This window comes from Phaenicophaeus curvirostris, chromosome 5 (assembly GCF_032191515.1).
Source record: "Phaenicophaeus curvirostris isolate KB17595 chromosome 5, BPBGC_Pcur_1.0, whole genome shotgun sequence".
In the NCBI taxonomy this organism is placed as follows: domain Eukaryota; kingdom Metazoa; phylum Chordata; class Aves; order Cuculiformes; family Cuculidae; genus Phaenicophaeus; species Phaenicophaeus curvirostris.
This window is the reverse complement of record NC_091396.1, coordinates 10,701,248-10,722,463: the sequence shown is the minus strand read 5'-3', so window position 1 is coordinate 10,722,463 and position 21,216 is coordinate 10,701,248. Positions and strand designations below refer to the sequence as shown.

The 21,216-nt window shown below is 35.3% G+C and overlaps 1 long non-coding RNA gene across 1 annotated transcript in view; it reads right to left on the bottom strand.

Moving 5' to 3' along the window:
• Positions 1-3,529: 3,529 nt before the first annotated feature.
• Positions 3,530-21,216, bottom strand: part of LOC138720647 (uncharacterized) — a 35,040-nt gene continuing 17,353 nt past the window's right edge. The window contains exon 5 of the long non-coding RNA XR_011337450.1: positions 3,530-3,592. This is a non-coding gene — a long non-coding RNA (uncharacterized lncRNA). The remainder of the gene's footprint in view (positions 3,593-21,216) is intronic.

Sequence of the window (21,216 nt, the reverse complement as noted above, 5' to 3'; positions counted from 1 at the left end):
GTAATTGGGCATTTAGTTTTATAATTTTTTTTTAGTGTTATCTTTAATAATTTTTAGAGGAAGTAGGAAGTCATTAATATAGCCCCAAGCAGGATTCAAATTAGTGCATGTCAATTTTTTCAGTTGTTTTGAAAGCAGAACACTGTCCTGGACAACCTTCAATGTCTTTCAAATGCATACTACAGCAATGAATACCGGCATGGAGCAGTAAATTACATTTTCTTTTCCATCATGGCAAGCTGTTAGTCTTTGCTAACACCAACTTCAGTGATAGCTAGGAAAAAATGTTGTTTGAAATGCACATAACATTCATATAAGGAGTTTCCTGCTAGTTCTTTGACAAGATTGTAGGTTTTCCCCAAAACGGACTTGTAAATCCAGTATATTCCTATAGAATCAATAGCTTTTGAAAGAGGTGCATCTCTCACATATATATTACAGTATAAAAACCTTGTCTACTGGCAGTTGTGTAGTATATAAAAACTGAAGATGAAATTATATTCTCTTCTCTCTTGAAACATCTCATCTTAGCAGGAGTATCTTAGAATTATAGTTTGGGTTGGAAGGGACCTTAAAGATCATGTAGTTACAACGCCCCTGTGATGGGAAGGGACGGGTCCCACTAGACCAGGCTGCCCAAGGCCACATCCAACCTGGCCTTGAACAGATAGGGAGTGTTAAACAGTGAATTAATCTCTAATTCCAGAATAAGGGTATTAGAGTAGAATTATATAAAGTATTTGACAAAACAAAAAATCATCAAATATCACAACAAAAAACCCAAAGAAGTTTAAAATTATTCTTTGTGTCAAAGATTTCAGTTGTTAAAAGGTATTATGGATATTTAATAAATTAATGATTCAGCTAGCCATCTACAGTAGGTGGAACTTTTTAAAGTTATTCTTTATTATTCCTTGCTTGGCAAAGGAAAAATAGTCTTCACCATGGGACAAATAAAAAAAAAAAAAAAAAAGATAAAGAAATTAAGGAGAATTCTGAGGTTTAGCAAAAAAAACCTAAGTGAATGAAAAGAAGTAAAGAGGGAACAGCTAAGAAGCACCAGAAGTTTGTTGCTTTTGAATTTATACATTCTCTTGATTTACATTGAGAGAAATTACCATACTTTATGTATTTAAAATATATTTGCAAAGATCAAGAGAAAGAAAGAGATATCATTTTTTTTACTTATTTTTTCCACAAGAGAGGACTTAGTTACAAATGTAGAAATTTAGTTACAAAATGTAACTCAAAATAAATGTTGATGGTAGCCTTTCTTCTTAAATGTTTGCCTTAACTTACCAACATTTTTGTTCAGTGTTTAAAGTTTAAACTGTTTCCAGTTTTAAAATTAACTCTTGCCAGTCCTATTATGAACTTGCTATGGAAGTCCCAGTTGAAATAAACAATTGTCACATAAAATGAGCTTTAAAACTCCAGGAATATGAAAAAAGAATACTTTCACTACCTGTAGATAGCTTACTTCGCAAAAAAAAAAGTTCTAAGGAAGGAATTTTATTAAAAAGTACAATTCAGTGCACTTTTATGTACTGTAATATGATCACACACTCGGCAGATATTGCATATGATTTCCTAGGCTAATATAATTTTTTAGCTTTTGATGTCCAGGTTAATTTTACCATTATGTTGGTTCAACCTGCTGTGTCTCAAAAAATGTTGCTAGTTATTCTTAGGCTACTTTACCTGTAAGGTGCTCAAAAAGGCATCATAGCAAACAATATTATTAGTAAATATTTTAATATTACTAACACATCACATGTGTTTTCAGGACACCTGAAACAAATTTGGAGCCCAATGAAAGGGCAAGATATCAGGGTCTAAAAGACAGAAAAACACCGCAGCTTTAGAACTTCTCTAAACTTCTTCTTACGTGACAAATGTAAATAAAAATGAAGATGCCTATATTCTTATCTTCTATTCCTCTTTCTAAAATAATTAATGTTTTCTTTAAATACATTTCTGAATACTGTTTCCCCTAATGAACAAAAATTTCTGCTAGCTTCTGTTTAACTCTTTTATTTCATCTAGTACTTACTCTACATCTTAAATCCATTGCATAAAGTGCATTTGCATCATTAAACATATTGAAAAGAAGAGCTTTGAAAATATTCAAAGAAAAGATTAAAAACTTACTGAGCTTTATAACAGGGTTTATTTTAAACATCTGTAACAGATTATATACAGAAAGCCTCTCACCAGGGAACCCAGAAGAGGCCCTGTGGTGTTTCCACACCCAGTCAATTAAAGGATTACTGCTATTAAAAAACAAGTCTTTTTGGGGACTATAGATTTAAGCACATTATCTGAAATTGGTAGGGATCATCTTTGCTTGTAAAATGCCAGTAGGCTTACTGACATCAAATTTTGAGCTAGGCATCTTTGAGATCAACACAGAATAATCTGAGAAGCTTCTATAAAACAGACTGGATCTTATACAATTTTCTATTAGTGCAGAAATGTAGTTTCTATATTTTGAATTCTCTTTTGATAGGACCAGTAATCAGCAAACTCCTTCCATTTTCTCTTCAATGACTAAGAACTTGTGTCCCAGCAGAAAAATGTATCTCATTTGTTGTGTATAAGACAATATTTCCTAAAGGAGAGGATTTGTTGGGCTATCAAAACTATGTATGCACAGCCCAAAATACATTTTAACTTTGCAGTTTTAGTTTTACACAGATCCAGTATTGATAAATGCCAACAGAGTGTCCACAGTTTTTATATTATAGAATCCCGTAAGTGCTTTGGTAGATGGAGGCCAATAGGTTGACATAAAATGAATCATGCCTGTTAATAATAGAACAAATAATAATGCGTGTTACTCCGTGTATGTTAAGGCCTGCATAGCTCTTACCATCACTGGGGACTGCAAAAAGGCAGAAAATATGTGAATGTATTAGGGCAGAATTTCATATAGAAAAACTGTAAACTACAAAAAACAATTATGCATGCATATATGTAATTCAGGTCCAGCCTCTGACCTTGGTGACATTAACCTAATCCACAGTAACCCTTTGGGATTCAGTTTGACCTCTGTGGCTCATAAGTCAGCCAACCACAAACCAAAATTGCTATGAAAGATGGTGCAATTTCTGTGTGCAGCCACCTCTGGATTAAGTGCTGTTTCAGGGCTCTCACAAACTTAATTTACTTGAGCAGTATTGCAAAAGGAATCAAATATGGTTAGCATCTGGTCTTTAACTGTCTACCATTCATTATTTCCTCACCAAAGTCAGAACTGAGGCTTCACATCTAAAACCAGCTTCAAGCAAAACATTCACGGGAGAAAAAGCTTCAGATGCTAGTTCTGCAAGCTTTATCTGAATGACTCAGTCTCCTGCACTGCCTCTTGATTTCACTAACTTGAGCAGAGACACTCTGCAATAAACTGTCCTAAAGTTATTGCCATGGTCCCAAGAACAGAAATTCAAACCAAAACAATCCATACTAAAATAAAGAGATACCCTTTCGGCTAATGAAATAAAACTTCTAGTGTTATTCATGTAACATACCTCTCTCTCGTGAACAATAGCTGACAGGATCAAAAGTAGTCATGGGTTGGATGTGCCTGTTACTTTGAAAAGAAAAGAAAAAAAAAAGAGCAGATGGATGCAACAAAGTACTTAAGCAGCTTAGTAATACTAAATATTTTCACTTGACCAGCAAATACTGGATTAGTTATGAGTCCTGCCATGGCAGGTGGCACCTGTAATTCTGACTGCCACAGGAAACATATTTAATTATACCTAAAAAGCCTAGATAAAATGAAGAAGTCAATTACAAAAACTGAGACAAACTTAGAGCCACCTTTGCCACTGCAGAACTATAGCTATGTGATATATGCAGGCTTAACATTATTAAGAAGTAGAATGATGTGATCAGAAAGGTGCTGATTTTATATACAGAGATTAAAGATATATCTCACTGTTTATTATCATACTCAAGATCCTTGTAGAATATATTTTATCGTCCAATATCCCATGACAGGGTCCTTCCGCTTGCTCTTTTGAAGTCCTGATCTTAATTAGAGAATATATAACTACACAGCAAGCTCTTTGCTACTCAAATACACAATATTAATGTAAGTCAAGCAGTTAAAGATCTTTAGTAAAGCTTACTGAAGAGAAGGGGATACATGGCAAATAAGACTTGAAATGTAAAATTCTTCAGTCACACACGTAGTCCCAATACCTTTAATTTTCCTGCTCACCTCCCAACAGACAAGATCTAAACAGCATTTCAGAAGAGTTACAGATTCTGGTCATGCTGAGCACAGTTGCTCATGCAAAATGCACAGAATCAAGATTTCTGTGTACTATAACTACATACAGGGGTCGAAACAGTTTTTAAACAATGTTTTGACTTCAAAGCATACTTGCTAGGTACGAAATAGCTGGCAATTGAATAATTAGGTCTACATTGCAAAAGACCAATGATTCTTCGACAGGTACTGTAGTGAGAAAATCTCCTACCCTTACTAACAGGACAATTCTGGGAGTTTTCATCTACAAATCAAACTCTCATTTACATAACTTATCAATCTGCGCAGGCAAAGTTCAGCAGTTGAGAAAGCACCTACAATACTATATTATTACTGTCATCTAACCTAGGCTAAGCTCTAAGCAAATGTCTCAGTTTTTCTCAGTACCCCATCTGTGCAGCTAGAGTAATAAAGCAGGTCATGACGATTTATTGTTGTACCAACCTTGGACCAGGCCATGTGAAGCACCCTAATCACCACTCCATGAAGTTGAACATACACAATCTTTTTCTTGGTTAAGGAATTTATTTACAAGAAGCTGAAAACTTACTGGTAAAAAAAATTAACGAAACAGTCTTTGTCTTCCTCCATTAGTACAAAATCAAGGAGGAATTAGTTTTTTAGTGGAAAACAATTTTCAGTTAAGTAATAAAAAATATCCATTACACGTAACTCATTGTCACGTGCACACTAACATAATCTCTAGGACAAAATGAAGTTGAGTGCATATGGTCACTGCTGGCTTTTAGAAATCTGGTATGATTTTTTAGGGTAGGAAATACATTTCCCACTACATTGCTTGCAGTGTTTTCAGAAACAGGGTGGAATGCAATGTCACCATCCAGAAAGAAAGAATATTTTTATAACCTTGTGTTTAACTACCCTACAAGCATTGTTTCCACTGATTTTATCCAATCTGTCAATGAATCTGGCAAAAATTCAATCTATAATGATTTCTAACTTGTCTACTTCATCCCCTGCAAAGTACAGTACCCACTTTATCTGAAAAATTAGCTTATCATTAGATCAGTGGCAAATTCCCTCACAGATGGTCTTTCTTTATCTTTTCAATGCCTTAATTGGATTTTTATTTTGCAGTGATTAAGCTTAATAAAGGTCCATTTCACAAGACATCCCTCTTGCGCTTATCACATTGTCTACAAAAGTAGTTTTCAGTCCCAAATACTCAATAAGGAATGCTTCTTTAAATATGCTAAATTTATACCTAAATGTTTTCTAATACAGGTTTGCAAAGTCTCAGAATGCAATAAAAACTTCATAGACTCTTCATAGACTTCATTTGTTAATGATTGCAGACATGGGGATGTTTATAGACAGCCTTTATCCCATCATTTTTTTATTGCCATGTTCCCTTACTTTCTACATTTCATACAATCCTACAGTTATTCACGGTTCAATATTTATCTGCATGTTTAAATTTCATACGACTTTTCACAATTAAAAGTTATCAGAAATTACTGACATACAGCACTGTTAGACATTTATAAATTAAACACATTAAAATTTACTGACTTAAAAATTCTACTTTTTTCTTCCCCTTTGCCACATTAGTGATTAATCACTATTCTAAACCATGATTTCTATGATTACCTTACCCAGGCTAAAGAGAATGATAGAATCATAGAATAACCAGGTTGGCAGAGACCCACCGGAATTTCAACTAAATTGCTTAAGAGAAGTTCAATACAATTTAGAAGTGAAAACTAAGATTTATTGCATCTGGGAAATAGTTTCTTGGATCATGCTGTGACTGATTAGGAAGAGAAATAAGTAATCATGAAGCTGTCGTTGCCCTATTTGGGAAATTTACTTACAGTAGTTCAATAGGTTACTCTTTTGCTTCTAACAAAAATACCATTGTTTTCTGTGATAATGTAATCTATTTCATTATCCCTAAGTCTTCACTCATGGTTTCCTTCTCCCAGCTTGGAATGAAAATAAGAAATCTTTGATAGGAATCTAAGGCTACAAACTACTTCCTTCCAGAAGCCTCCCATATTATCTCTTCCAAAGCTGTGTAAAATACTAAATTCTAATAGGATTAACTTGGTATCAACTGTAACATGAACTAATGAACATGTAATGAAGTACTTCAAAGCCACTGCAACACATAAGTAGATAACCGTAGATACATTTCCCCTCCACTTGCTCAGCACCCTCGTATTTTGCCTCTTACAAAACTGTGAGATTCCAAAGTCAGCCAGTAACTGGAGAGAGGGACCTAGAAAATGGCAAAATTAGCAAATTATTTAAAAACAATATGAGCTGTTTATACTTCTTCAAAAATACCATTAGTTGATTATCTTCATCACTAGACACATCTAGATCCTTGTAAATATGACTCTTATTCTCATTCTTAGATAAGGTTTATGCCAGAATCCACAGAAGTCCCTTGACATTGTTCCATTCGACACTGCAATACGTAATTTTAAGTGTCCAGTAATGCAATGGAAAACAGCACTCTGAGATGGGCACCCTGCATCTGTACAATATGCCTGGGTGAAGTGAAGCACCTTATAGAGATCCTCAAGAACAGCAAGTGAAGAAGCTATCTCTGCCATTCATTAGAAAAAAATATAGAAGATAACTTGATCATTCATATCCAGCTCTGAAATGAGAAGCCTCTCTTGGCACCAGGAACCTGAATCAAGTCAATCCTTTCCTCAGTTTCAAAACTCAAAGGAAAACCTAAACAGAGCAAGAACAGCATGAGGACAGCATGCAGCACATCAGCCTTAAAAGTCACCATCTATTGTGTTGGCAGACAGAACTCTACCAGGAGGGAGGGAGATAAGTGAACACTGTATTAAAACCCATATGGCAGCATGGTGCATAAGGGGAAATTTAAAGATGCTTGTTGGAAACCCTTGATAGGTCAATAAAGGCTGGCATTGCAGATGCCATACAGTCAGCAGTTCAAGCATATGAGAGATGGTAAGGTGTGGTCTAAAAAGTTAAAGCAAATAATCCCACAGTGCAAGTAAAAGAACAATCAAACATCAAAATAACAAGTGGGAAAAATATCATAAAATATACACATGTTGCAAGCCAGTATTTGTTGAGACTAGAATGAAGATGACTGGTGTTGTCAAAACATGAAATGAGAAAGGTCTGAATGAGAGTTCTGGTCATGCGAAGGGAAAACAAAGGCTGAATCAGACTGAGATTGAGTACAAAGAAATAAATCTACAAAGTTAGCAATAGCAGAAAACCATAAAAGGCAATGAAGTCTAGCACGGAATAGTACATATGATGCCCTGAGAGCATGGCATTTAAAGTAAGATTTTAGACTAAGTTCTCATTTTGCTGTTACTTTCAGCTTTCTAAGTAGATACCTTTGGCAAAGAATACAAATTGAGAATACAAACCACGTGGTGGAAGGAGGCTGTGCAGCTGGTTCTATAGACACAAGATATACATCCTTAAGTATTTCCTAAGAAAGTACTTCAATATCATAGTCCCGGTAGAAATATAATCTTCATATTTTCCTTTTCTTTCTTGAAGTCTTTCTTGTGTTGCTGATAAAACTATGTTCACCATTATGTTGATGGAGACTCCCAGTTCTATATTGAAATCTCCCTCCCAAATTCTGAAAAAGCCATGACTTTAAAGTGTGTTGATACTCATCTAATAGATTGTGGCATTCTGTTCAGGAAAGGATACATCAATATTCCCTCATTTTTGGAATGGATGGAAGTCCCACTGAAATGTTTAAGTGCAGCAGCCCTCTGAGAGGACCCTGTGTTTCCACATACGCACCTGCCATTTCCAGAAGCATCAGTTAAAGTAAAGTCAAGAAAAGTAGTCTGAAGATGACTGTACAGCAGCAAATGAAACACTTAATTAACTGTTTTCCTTCTACTGCTAGCACACAAGATAGCTAGTATGATATGCATGATTTTTTCCATCAATTTTAAGAGAAAAAAAAATTGTTTTTTTCTCAGCAAGTAGAGTTTCATACTCTATGCAACTAAAAAAAAAGCTTAATTTTTTAAAAAATATAAAAGTATTAAACAATTAACCTGCATTTCATTTTCAAAAGCCTGTAGAAAGCAGTACGCTGTTCTCAAAAAACATACCTTAATTCTTGACCCACTCTTAAAATGACTCAGTGTTGTCCCATTGATTAACTGTTTCCCAAGAACATGTTAAAACTTGGAGGAATTAAAACCTTAATGTTAAAAAACAACTCACTCCAAAGTGAATCTGTCTGATCATTAAAGACAACTCTATTCTTCTTAAAGGAGTGATCTTCGGCATTTTTCATAAATAGTAACATCACAGTTCAGGGGCATTTGTAAAATCTGACTGACGCTGAATGAGTTAGGGTCAACTTTGCACCAGACATCCCTACATTAAGAAATGTTCAGGTAAGTCCATATTCTTTTTGCATCTTTACTGAATACAGCCCTAAACTCAAGTTTTGAGGTGACTTTCACACATAACATCATTACAGAAACTATGCAAAGATTATATTGAGTAATGTGATAATATGCTTGTCTTTGAAAGATTGGTGGGATAAGTTTGGCAACCATGAAGCGTACAGTTAATAAGAAATCAGGGGTTGTGAAATTTTAAAATAGATGATGAGCCCCCAACTTATTCATCAGCTACACCAGTTGGGCAGTCAGCGGTGAGATAAAATTTTTAAGTAAAAAGCAGGTTGCAGCACATTCTGAGTCAAGAATTTGTGGAACAGTTGCACAATTCAGTTATACTGTAAACAATCATGACAAAATAAAAATAGAAGGAATACATACATAAATCCACTTCAGCAGAAACTGATTGGGGTCTTTAATTTTCTTATGTTTAAATGCTTTCTTCCCAAAATTAATAGCTTTATACTCTCCACGTATGAAAATGTAACACACAAAAGTGAAAGGGAAGAGGCACAACTTAATTAAACTAGTCAATATTATTTGACATCAGTTCATCTAATTTTAAAAAAATCTGAATTTTACTCATTTACAAAAATAAAACCAACATTTCAAACACTATGACAGTTGGAATCCAGTGGTTGCAGCACAAAGCAGAGCTACTGGCAGTAGCTGCCATCAGTAAAACACACTGATGTTATATCAGCAGACTAAGCTATTTTTTTCATTATGAAACACAATAGAATTAACATCATGTCGAACACACAAAATGCCCTGTACTTTCATCGAATCACTGAGAGACAAGCTCCCAAGGACTGAAACATTTTTCAGTAGCTGCCTCTCACTGACGGGAACAAGCACGTAAAGGGAGAAGTGGCCTTGATTCAATTCAGATACACTGTTTGAGAACAGGCATTTAATTTAATCTGCAGACAATTACTGGTAAAGCTGCTTTGTGTGTAGGGTTTAATTCCTGGGCTGTGAAGTCATGAAATGGTGCTCAGCAGAGCAGAAAGGTGAATGCATCCTGTTAAGTGAAAGCAAAGAGGCCATTTTACGTATGGTTCCATAAGCTGGGTAAAGCGGGGGTCTGTGTCTCAAACAAAGAACCCTGCTTCACAGCCACATTCCCACCCAACTCACCAAAACCACAAGCTGTAAAGTAACTTGACACAAACAATAGTTAAGCCTCTGACTTGTGGCTTGAAGCAAATTTTTTGTCAGGCTCTATCTGTGGACGTAATTAGTTGTTCACCAGAGAATTTCTTGGCACAGCTGACAGCCTGACACTATTAAAAATAGCATGTATTTCTACCTATTGTGAAAGGGGTTCTAAAATGGTTTATTGTCAGAAGCTATTAAATTAAGGATATAATTGATTGAATATAAAGTATTTTCTGAAAAGCAAGAAGAGGAAATAGAACTGCTAACTATTTAGATGTACAAAACATACTGTTTGTCAAGATTGCTCTAAGCCCTAAATTTGCATAATGATGTGGTGGCACAGAGCCATGCCTGGTACCTGGAAAACCCTAGTGGCACTTTCCAGCTTACAGAAACAGGAAAGGGGGCCCCTTGGTTGCAACAAGTATGTTTGGAAATGAAGTACAAGCCAAGCAGGCTTCTGGGCACATATAACATGAGAAAGTGAGAAAAACATATGGCAAAATTGTCAAGGACATTAGTGATAGAAGTTCTGGGCTGCACACAGGCAGAGCAGAGGGGGGCTGTGCCACAGCTGACGCTGTGGTGGGCACTGTGCCATTCACAGGGCACAATGGCAGATCTGTGCTGCGCTTGTTTTTATGACTGTTAGCTTGCTGAGGCAAACTTCCCACAGAAGGCACCTAAAATCTGCAAGTTCTTGTGAAATAAGACCACACCTGAAACTCCAGAGCCTGCATTTGTCTTTAGAATCGTGTAATTACTAATCACACTACTGTGATTCTGTGTAAATACTGTAAAACTGAAGATATCACATAGCTACATAGGACATCTAACGTGATGCCAGCTGTACCCACGGGATACAGTAAAATTTAGTAAACATCTTAGTAGCTGGTGAATATATTCAAGTGAAAAGGGAAAAAAAATTGGAAATACCAGAGGTAGTAAACTGAGGAAGAAAATAAGATATGAACAGATTTCAAGCATAACATATATAAATAACTATGGACATATATAAATAATTATGCACATATGTAAATAATTATGGCAAAACCTAAATTACTTTATTCTGATTCATATTTTTAACTTTCTGTAAAAAAAATCTGGAACAATACCTTCCTAGTGAAATGTTCTAAAACAATTTCAAATAAGCATTTTTCAGTAGATATAACTAATCAGGAATGTGCGTGCCAATATTCCAGATCTGATTAATTCTCTTTTCCTGATAGTAAAGCACTATATTTCATAGTAATGATATTAAAAAGTTTTAGACTTAGCAAATTTTCTGCCTTTAAAAGTATTGCATCTGGCAGTAAAGTCAGATATAAAGGCCAACTAGAAACTCCTGATTTCACAAACCCAGTGAAGAATCTGCTATTCACATTTCTTGAGATAAAATCAAACACTAAAAAATTGTACATGCAAACATAGACCCTTCAGCATAACAAAGCTTCATATAAAATGCTTACATTCAGAAACTATTAAACGCAATTGAATATTTCCCTCTAGTCATCAGACTAAAAAGGCCTGACCATTCCCAAAATTAAAAAAATTCATGTTATTCCGATCATCACCAACTACAACCTTGCAAGACCAAATATAAAAATTGCAATGTATATAATACTTAATCAACTTTTTTAAAATAAAAATCATCAAAATGCAAAAGCAAGATTATTAATTTTTCAATCATATTTGAATGAGTAAAACTGGAGACAAGGAAACATCTTCAGCAGTTTGGAATCCACACAACATACAAGCCATACTAAAATAAATGATTACATTTGACTTTCTGAAAAGTAGATGTCAATTGGAATAGAAATGTTAGACTACCCAGATAAAAATTTCTCATAAACAGCTAATGGAATTATTTATCTTTATAAAAATACTAAATGTATGTATGTAGTATGTATAAAGATTAATTGCCTCAATGAATTTACCTTACAATACAGAGAAGAACAACTTGAAAGCAGCCATATAAAACTATTAATTCTCCAAATATAGGTTGGTGGGACTTTCAGTACAAATTGAGTGACTTAGGAGGAAAAATCTCCACTGTGAATGAGGTAAGCTGGATTTGAAGGATAGAAAATTACTACACGTTTTCATACAATTTTACAATACTATTTCAAACAACTTAGATGTGAAACTAAATTCTAACCTCCTGCCTCTGTGTAAGACATAAAGATCACATTTTATTTCAGTTTATCAGTCTGAAAACAGACTCCAGCAACAAGACAGGGAAGCTGGACAAGTTTCTAAGCACTATCACTTTTCCCCAGTAAAGGCAGTGGGTACGTACACACACACAAGCCCAGGGGCAGTATGCATCACAAAGAAAGGAAAACCAAAAGTTAAATCACTATAACCTAATAGTACACAAATTAGAAGACCAAAAGGAAAAGAAGAGGGGGAAAAATTATTCAGCACTGGAGAAATTAATATACAATGCTATAGTGCCAATTGCAGATAGACTTCGGCATTGCTAGACAGTGTTTGAAAACATTTTGTTTGAAAACAAAAGCAACTAGCCAGTGTTCAGGTGGACAGAGGCCAAAATAAGACATACTACAAGTAAACAGCCAGCACAAATATTAATCACAGAAACAACTAGATTAAAAAAAAAAAGATTTAGCATCCGTCTGTTGCTTAGAAAAAGACCAACAGTTCATGTTTCTTAAAAATTGAAATCAAGATTTAATTTACAAGTATTTAGATACTGTTCTAAACTGAGCACATTAACCAGATTGTACAGTCATAAGTTACTTCTTCAGTGAATAAATAAGAGGATGAGTCAAGCAGCCAATCCTTTTCCCTGAAGCAGGAATATTTTGCATAAGGCAACATTCTCCCTGTAAGTTTTCATTTCACTCATGTAAGATCCATTTTGTCATTATCCATTTGTTATCTGGCTTCATGCAGTATTCCCAACACACTGACGTAAGAGCAGAAGAAAGAATTTCAAAGGAGAATTGACCAACTTAACTTTCACCTTCTTTTTCATCAAATAATACAAAGTGCATTGGAACAGAACTGGTCCATTTTAGGTTCATATCTCATCCTATCCATAGGCTCTTGCACAGCAGAAATTTAGGGACTTGCCCAGAAACGGACAAATGCTACAAAACAGAGGAGAATGCACATGTAACAGTGAAAGAGGAGGAGTCAGCAAGAATGGAGAAATCTGGAGCAAAGGCTAAATGAGGAAGGAAATAGAGTGAACAACCTTCTTATACCTCTGCAGACCATCAGAAGTCTCCATCATGGACTTCACCTCCTCAATGCAAATTAACCTGGAAACTCCAAAAAGTTCTTTGCTTTTTTTTCAGCTGGTAAAGCATTGCCAGTTGGGCACAAACATTCCCTCATGTTTCATAACAAACATCACAGTATCATTTCCCTACAAAAGCTGAATGTATGTTCCTGAACATACACAGAAGCAGAGCTGCCCCAAACCCAGCAAACTAAGCAGCTTACCACCAAAAAATGGACCTCATCAATACTGTCTCAAGATGAAAACAATGCCAACGTGGGAAGCAGTGTCTGATCTGGAATGGAGAGAAGGTGTGGCTGAGTAGAAATTGTGTGAAATGATATTTCAGCAGGCAGAATTACAGACAGTCATGTACAAAGGATGACAGCTAATACTGTGAAGCACCCATGGGTTTTCTAGATTGTTTAAACTCTTAGAAAATTTTTATCCTTGCAGCTTTTGACAAGCTGGAAGCTGCACAGGGCATCTTTAAGAGGCAAAGCTAAGTAGCGCCCACAAAATTAAGGTGAAAATAATTTCCCGCTTCATGTCAAAAACATAAGACTTGAAGAAGCAAAGTATGAAGTTCCATACATTCCACAGCTTTAGAAATGCAACTCTGGTAAAAGCTAGCCAGCCAAACAAAAAAAATCTCTTAGGAGAAACTTTTCTAGGCCTAGATACAGTAGACAGATATTCTTTATTTAGATACAGAATAAAACAAGTATGTTCTATAACCCTAAGGGAACAGAATTATTGTTTCTAGAAACAGCAGAAATATTCAGGTAGAATTTTGATCTTTCCTAAAGATGCTAGAAGTTCTAAAACAGTGAGATGCAATCATATAAATTTCTAGAAGTAGGACATCTATTTGTTTTCAAGATACAAGAACAGAGTCCCATTATAGAAACACTTATCTTCCAAAAGAAGAAAATAGTTGTCATTTTCATATGACAAAGGACTAACAGCTACTGTCCATTGTTCACATCTTTAAAAAAAGCTCTTAAGAAGTCATTGATGAAAATTCAATAAGAAAATCCAGTCAAAGTAGCTTGTCTTAGGTTTGACACAGTACATGAAGAAACCACTGTATTTGAGAATAGATCCTGAAACTTCCACTCAAGAAGCATTTCCAGACTACGCTGATTTGAAGAAGTGACTGAAAATTGGCTAGGGCATTGATAGTGGTTAAGCAGTTTTTACCCTGGTGAAGACACCAAATTAATTGTACTCATTCTAGTACAAATCTTAGGAATTGTGAAAAAAAACCCCAGCATGTCAGCAAGCTAATTTCTCTAAAGTTCATTAGTTTATATGGCAATGTATCTGACAGAGAAGGAGAACATGAGAGGAAATGCCTGAGGCAGCTCATAAGGTTTTAAAATTCCAGACAGGTAATACAAAATATGCCAGATTACAGGTGAAAGTAAGTTGAATAAATCAACCATAATTATTTGTGGCTTCAAACATTTTTCATTCATTAACATTTATATTAGAAGAACATTTTGAATTAAAGTCATGAACCAAAAAAAGGATTTACATCAAGAAATCTTTACTTACTTATTATGTTACTAAATTTATATTCATACTGGAGGAGGCAAACTAAAAACCAAAGAAAAAGTCATATCTTGTGATTTTCTCACTAAGGAAAGAACACCTGCTTCTGTTGAAGCAGGATACGAATCATGATCACCTAGTCTGAAATAATGAGAACTTGTCACTGTCATTGAAATTTTGAGACTCAGAAACAAAGTAAGAAAGCTAATTATGGAAAAAAATTATTATACTCTCATTATTATGAGACTACACAAGACTCAGTAAGAGCAGAAATGATCTTGTTTCTCTGAAGAAGCCAAAGCTCCTAGGAAGCCACCAGTTCCACCAGATTTACTAAAGTTTAGCTCAACTCTGCTCACCTTCTTACTATTATTCTGACAATATTGACCACATCTATCTTGATATAAGATCAAGTAATAATTATATAGTCACTTGATAAGTTTGTGGCACCTCATATGCAAGGAGTTATAGGTTCGGAAAGCATATAAATTTGAGCAGAAATCATTACTCAAGAGTTTTTCTCTATATAATAGCTGATATGAAACCACCATTTTGGTAAATCTAAGTACTATTTCACTATATAGATGACTTGCAAAATAAGCTGTGATTTTAATTAAGGGGGGAAATGTAAGCCTTCAGAACTGCCAGTTACAGTCTGTTTAACTTCTTTTGACGCAAACACACGTCACAAAACCAGGAACCATACCTCTAGTATTAAAAGCAACCAATGAATATGACTGCAATATAAGCATTCACTTTTAGGGTTTGAAAATATTAATTTTAGCAATTTTTTTTGCTTAAAAATGTTTAATAATGCATTTTTTTATCTAAACCTCTTAAGATCCTTGCAATGAATACATTAAAAAAATCACATCTATTGTCCTATGTCTGTAGAAGAAACAGCTGTAAAAAATGTATGAGATTCAGTTCATAGAATCATAGAATGGTTTGAGGTGGAAGGGACTTTAAAGATGATCTAATTCTAACCCCCATGCCATGGGCAGGGACACCTCCCACTAGTTCTGAAAATAACGTTTCCAGAGAATTACAGCCTGGGCCTCATCTGTTCGTCTAAATCATCCAGCAAGTTTACACGTAAAGCTTGTTTTTATTTGCATTTCAAGCCATTAAAAAATAGCTCAAGATGCTATATTTATTTAATGATATTAATGCCATGCTATTTTGGCCTTCAGAATACAACTCCTTGTTGAAAATGTTACACAGGTAGTTGAAAGTTCTGACAGGTGAATCTGCCAAAGAACAGGTTTAATATTAGGAGAATTTTTATACTTTAGTAGGATGCTTTTGCTAAAGTGATTTAAAGTGGAAATGAATGTGAGCGTAGGAATAGTCAGGTTTGGGTTTTCAAGTTCATATGCTGAGAACCAAAGAAGGATGCCCTTTCAAAATGTTTGGCTTGCAAATGCACGAACACAAACTGTATCAGCTTACACTCATTTTATGTTTCCCAGATTCATCCTAATAACAGCATTACAATGACCAGATGGATCCTGATGCATAGCTCTATGGGAAAATTAGCATTCTGTGCCCACAATATATTAAGGATCCTAATTCTTTTACATCAGATACATGCTGTTTTTTTATCTTGCAGATACAGATTTACTGTAATGGGATTGGTATCAAAATAATACATGTGTTGATCACATGAATTTCAAGAACAGAGGTCACACAACCCATAAGCAATCATTTGCTCTTAGAAGGAAATAAGGCATAATGCTAGGAATGTTTTTATTGCTCATGAAAAAATAACTTTAAGGAATTATGACAGTCATATCATTCCAAATTAGTAGATGGTATCTAGTAAAACAGCAATGCAGTCAAAATTGCTCATACAGGTGACATAATACAGGTCCAATAAGTCCAGATGCATGGATCTAAACTGACAACATCTTTGGAACAGTCTGGTAGACCAATCTATCTTCCAGCTTGCTGAAGAGACAGCTGTTAGGTTTAGACAGGCCCCATATGATCTGCAAAGCACATTTCATACCAAAACACAATTTTAAACAACTCCCAAATCATTCTCTTTCAGTTTAGACAGAGGTCAATATTGGCTACTTATAATTCCTAAAATAGCACTTCCTCAATTTAGCATAATGTAGGTATTAGCTGCCTCCAAAAGACTCGTTTGCCTTTACTGTGATTGATTTAAAAATCTCCAGAATCCTTTTGCATACTCTACCTCCAGACTACGAAGCTGATGACACTGTTTCAGCTATTCCATTTTGTTAATATGTTAAGCCAACTATGTTACTCTGCAGATCTCAAGAACTTGCTTGAGTACACTTCTGCCAATTTTTTTAAATACACAGTCACCAAAAGGCTCAAATCTAGTACTTGCAGCTTTCTAGTAAAACAAGGTTCACTGCAGCAGAAGCTGCTTACCATTACTATGAATAATTTTTATTGGAGGATAAATATTAGCATTCTTTGATTATATGTTTCAATATAATTCCCAGGAAGAAAATTAGCAGACCCTTTAAAAAGGGCTCGTATAAAGAGCCTACAATAATAAAGAACAAACTGTATCAAAGCAAACAGTGAACCTCACTGTCTTCCCAGCTTTCTTCACAAACTCATTCCCCTGCACCCGAAGACATACTCTGTCACTGTCGCCCCTTCCCTTTACTCAATCTGCAACTGTTTGGGAAGGAGCTCAGCCTTTGTTCTGAAAAAAAAACCAACCCCACTGTATCAACAGCCTAGTTTACCCAAAGCACATCGATTGATTAAAATCACTCTAGTAAATGGCCTTCAAATCAGGTTCTTTACAGAAAATAAAAATAACTGTTGCATTCCATTCCATTAAAGTTTTCAAGATAAATACTGATTTTAATCTGTTTTATAGCTAATGTGGGTAATATTTTACTATATATTAAAAATAAGCATTTTTGTTTGAACCAGTTTAATCTAAACCTGAAAAGACAAAAAAATAACTACCAGAGTAACCGCTTTAGAAACCATAGAGAAACCAGAGTACAGTTAGAAGCAAAAAAAAAGGTGACAATAAACTAGATTCACAACAACCCTCAACAGTGACAATGACAACTCTGTTTCAAGTGTACACTGAGTAATCCAGTTTAATGCTTGAGTTCCCCTAGCAGGGCTATTAGAATCCAGAAAGCATTTCCATCAGAAATATTTGTTGATAGCATAGCAGCAATGAAAGACCTGTGTAGAAAATATGCATAAGCAGTTTCTGAATATTAAAGTGATTGATATTAGGTGAACATTAAACTACAATTATCACCAAATCTTTTTCATAGATCAGTTTTCCACTTATTTCCATTTAACCGTGCAATATTGATGCCTGTTAAATCCCATGGAAGCGACTACGCTTAGGCAGCTCTGCCCTCTCCTGGTCTATTCAACTTATGCAAGAGACGTTTCAAAGCATTCAACAAGTAGCTTTGAGCACAGCAGCAACAAAATAATCAGGGTGACCATAGGCTAAATTGCTGGAGGTTACAGGGCACTGAACTGTAACCTGATCTATCACTTATTAAGTGTTTATGAGTAGAAACTGATCTTTCTAAACACAAGATAAACAATCATATACTTACACAAGAAAAGTAAACTGCAGTTCTATGTTTGCTATTGTTTTATTTGCAGAAAGGTCTTCAATAATGCTTTATTTTATACTTGCTAAATATTTTGTTACTCTTAATCTGATCTAAGTTTCTCGGTGTAACCTCAATAAACATTCAGGTAATGAGAGTTTTGAGAGACAACTCCAAGCTTGGATATCTGAGTAGTATTTCCTGCTTAGTAAGTCAAAAATCTGAAGTTTGGCTTCATCTGATATTTTCTGTTATCGCAGCATTATGATGCCACCTTGCCATGCCTCTTCCTTTAAGGTGATTCTTGTATGTAATTCATAAATTCTAGGCTTGTTATCCAGCACAAAAATATAAACATATAAATATTAAACTGTCCTTCATGAGTCAGAAAAAAATAATAGAATTTGTTAAATGGAAAGCCTCCTGGCTTCCATGATAACCTTTGCACCTTTACCACCAGAACCTGACTGCATGAACAAGCGAGTACTGTAAATTGCTTTGCACAGTGAGGTCCTAGCAAGACCAGAAACTGCTCTAGCAAACACAACAGCCACAGTGAAACTCTAGGATAAGCACTGCTAAGGTATACAGGCAACATGGAAAGTAATCTGCTTTAAGTGGTTTTAAGATATCTGTGCAGAGTGAAAAATGATAATGGAAACTTGTAAAAATATTGCAGAATAACAAGAAAGCTTACTTTTAATTTTTTTTCTATAACAAAAAAGATTTCCTTATTTTCTCTTCCCGATCCTCTGAAAACAACCCTAGAGAGGGATCATCTTTGAGCCTCGGCCTCTCATGGAAATCAGAGGGTTGCAGCTGAGTTTAGAACCTTAATAAAAGTTCCTGATAAAATAAACAGCTGCATCCTGAAAGGTTTGCTTTCTGAATGCTGAGAATAGTTGGACAAGTGAGAGCGTGTATCAAAGCAAGTTAGAATAAACAGATGTTCCCATGGGCACTGCAGACAAATATTCTCCCAATTTAAAGTGTAAATATTCTAGTAAATGGCCTATAAACAACTAAAGAGCTCTTCACACAGCCATATTTACAGTATGGTCGGGAATTATGCCAAAGAGGGACTTACCCCAAACTGTGACCAGAGTCAGAAATTCTAAATCTAACTATCATCTGAAGCACTGAGAAAAGGATCAGGTCTAACCTCCCATCCCCAAGAACAATATCTGTGTTTGCTTTTATAGTAAACAGTCTTCATCTTATCTTTGTCAGGAGTTCCATAAGCTGTGATGGAAATAAGGAGAGGTATTGCCACTTTCATTTCCTGGAGAACTATGCTATTAGAAAATGCTTTTTTGCCATTTGTAGAGGCCAGTATCTGTTTTCCAGCCAAATAACAAAGCTACCACTCTGAGGGATGGAATTTATGTTTATACATATAGATTCACAAGCTACTTACAAGTTCTACTGCTGTCAGCCATAGGACTGAATGATACTAATAATTTTAGAAGCACTTCACACTTAAGTAATGAAATAGTAGAAAATACTAGAATATTTTAATAAACTAGTGTATTCTGATTTCCTGCACAGTAAGTTTAGAATTAATTAATTTCCAAGTTCCATTTACATTCCAAAGTGGTATAATTTTCCCACTCTCAAGACAATAAGGATTGGTTTGATCATACTCATAATTTGAGCTTATGATACCAATTTACAGGATATCAGAAGGCTTCCACACAAACTAATTACACTGCTACCAACCACTTTCCTTTTCTAGCTGTTTTATTTAGGCAATTACTGCATGGAACATTTGGAATGTCCTGCACTGCTGTTCTTATAGATGTACTCTGAAGAAGTTTAAACCAGATTGCTCATATTTCAATAAAAATACAGTCACAGAACACTCGGGGAACGCTTTCATCTCTCTAAGAGCACTGCTAGGAGAAAACTCTACAATGAAGGCAGTGGTAGCCACCAACTCTGGCAAATTTAACCCTTGGTTAAAAAAAAACCCAGACATTCCTGGGAGCAACTTAATGCATCTGTTTTAAGAACTTTGAATCTGGCAAACAGAAAAACCAGAGGCTCAAGAGATGGTATTTCTTGGCACCCAATTCAGCAGAACTAGCTGCTAAAATCATAGTTTCATCTGAAATAGGCTGTCAGAAAGTCACACCAGCCCATTTTGTTCTTTGTTACTATTATACTCCCTTTTTGGAGTAAGTCTTTTCCACTTGGTGGCATTTGCAGCACCTTGCCACAACCTAGCAGCCAGGTTCAGATCCACAAATCTCACTCCCTGGACTCACAGCAGAACGGACATTTAGATTGGAAGCATGGTCTTGACATTTGCTATACATAATATATTGTTCTACACATGTAAGAAATCATTATTGCCATGTAAAACATCACAGACATGCACACATTATCTGACAATCTAACATCTGTGAGTTTAGGGCAGTTAGTTACACTCTTGACCAGTGGGGAGTAACCAGCACAACTATCATGCTGGAGTTCTATCATTCCATTGTTCAGTGATTGTTCATATGAGTACTTGGACTATGTTTCTGCTCAGAATTGTTTAGTTACATTTTATAGTAATACAGTTATCATCTCTCATACATTATTACTGAATATAACAAGTGTGCCTATGCACTCCACTGGGACTTTGAACATTCATTAACATTCATAATACACTTTGAGAATAAAGACGTGCTTCTGACACATTTCCTCCATTAATATATTTCTTTCTCCAGTGGCTGTCCTATTTGAACAACTAGATGTTTTACAGTGTTACTAGGTATTTTACCATATGAGCAACTTATACTTCTACTGATCTGGTAATTCAGCAATTTTAGTGTCTTCAGCTAAAAAGAAAACTGTCAAAGAGAAAGGAAAAGGAGGAGTTCTGTCTTCAGTTAGGAAGATTTTAGTGCTTTTGCTGCATGCATTGATGCAGCAACTCTATATAGGTGATGACAGACAGTCTCACGCTCTTTCCCTGGCAGAGCTTTATTTCACCATTTAGTA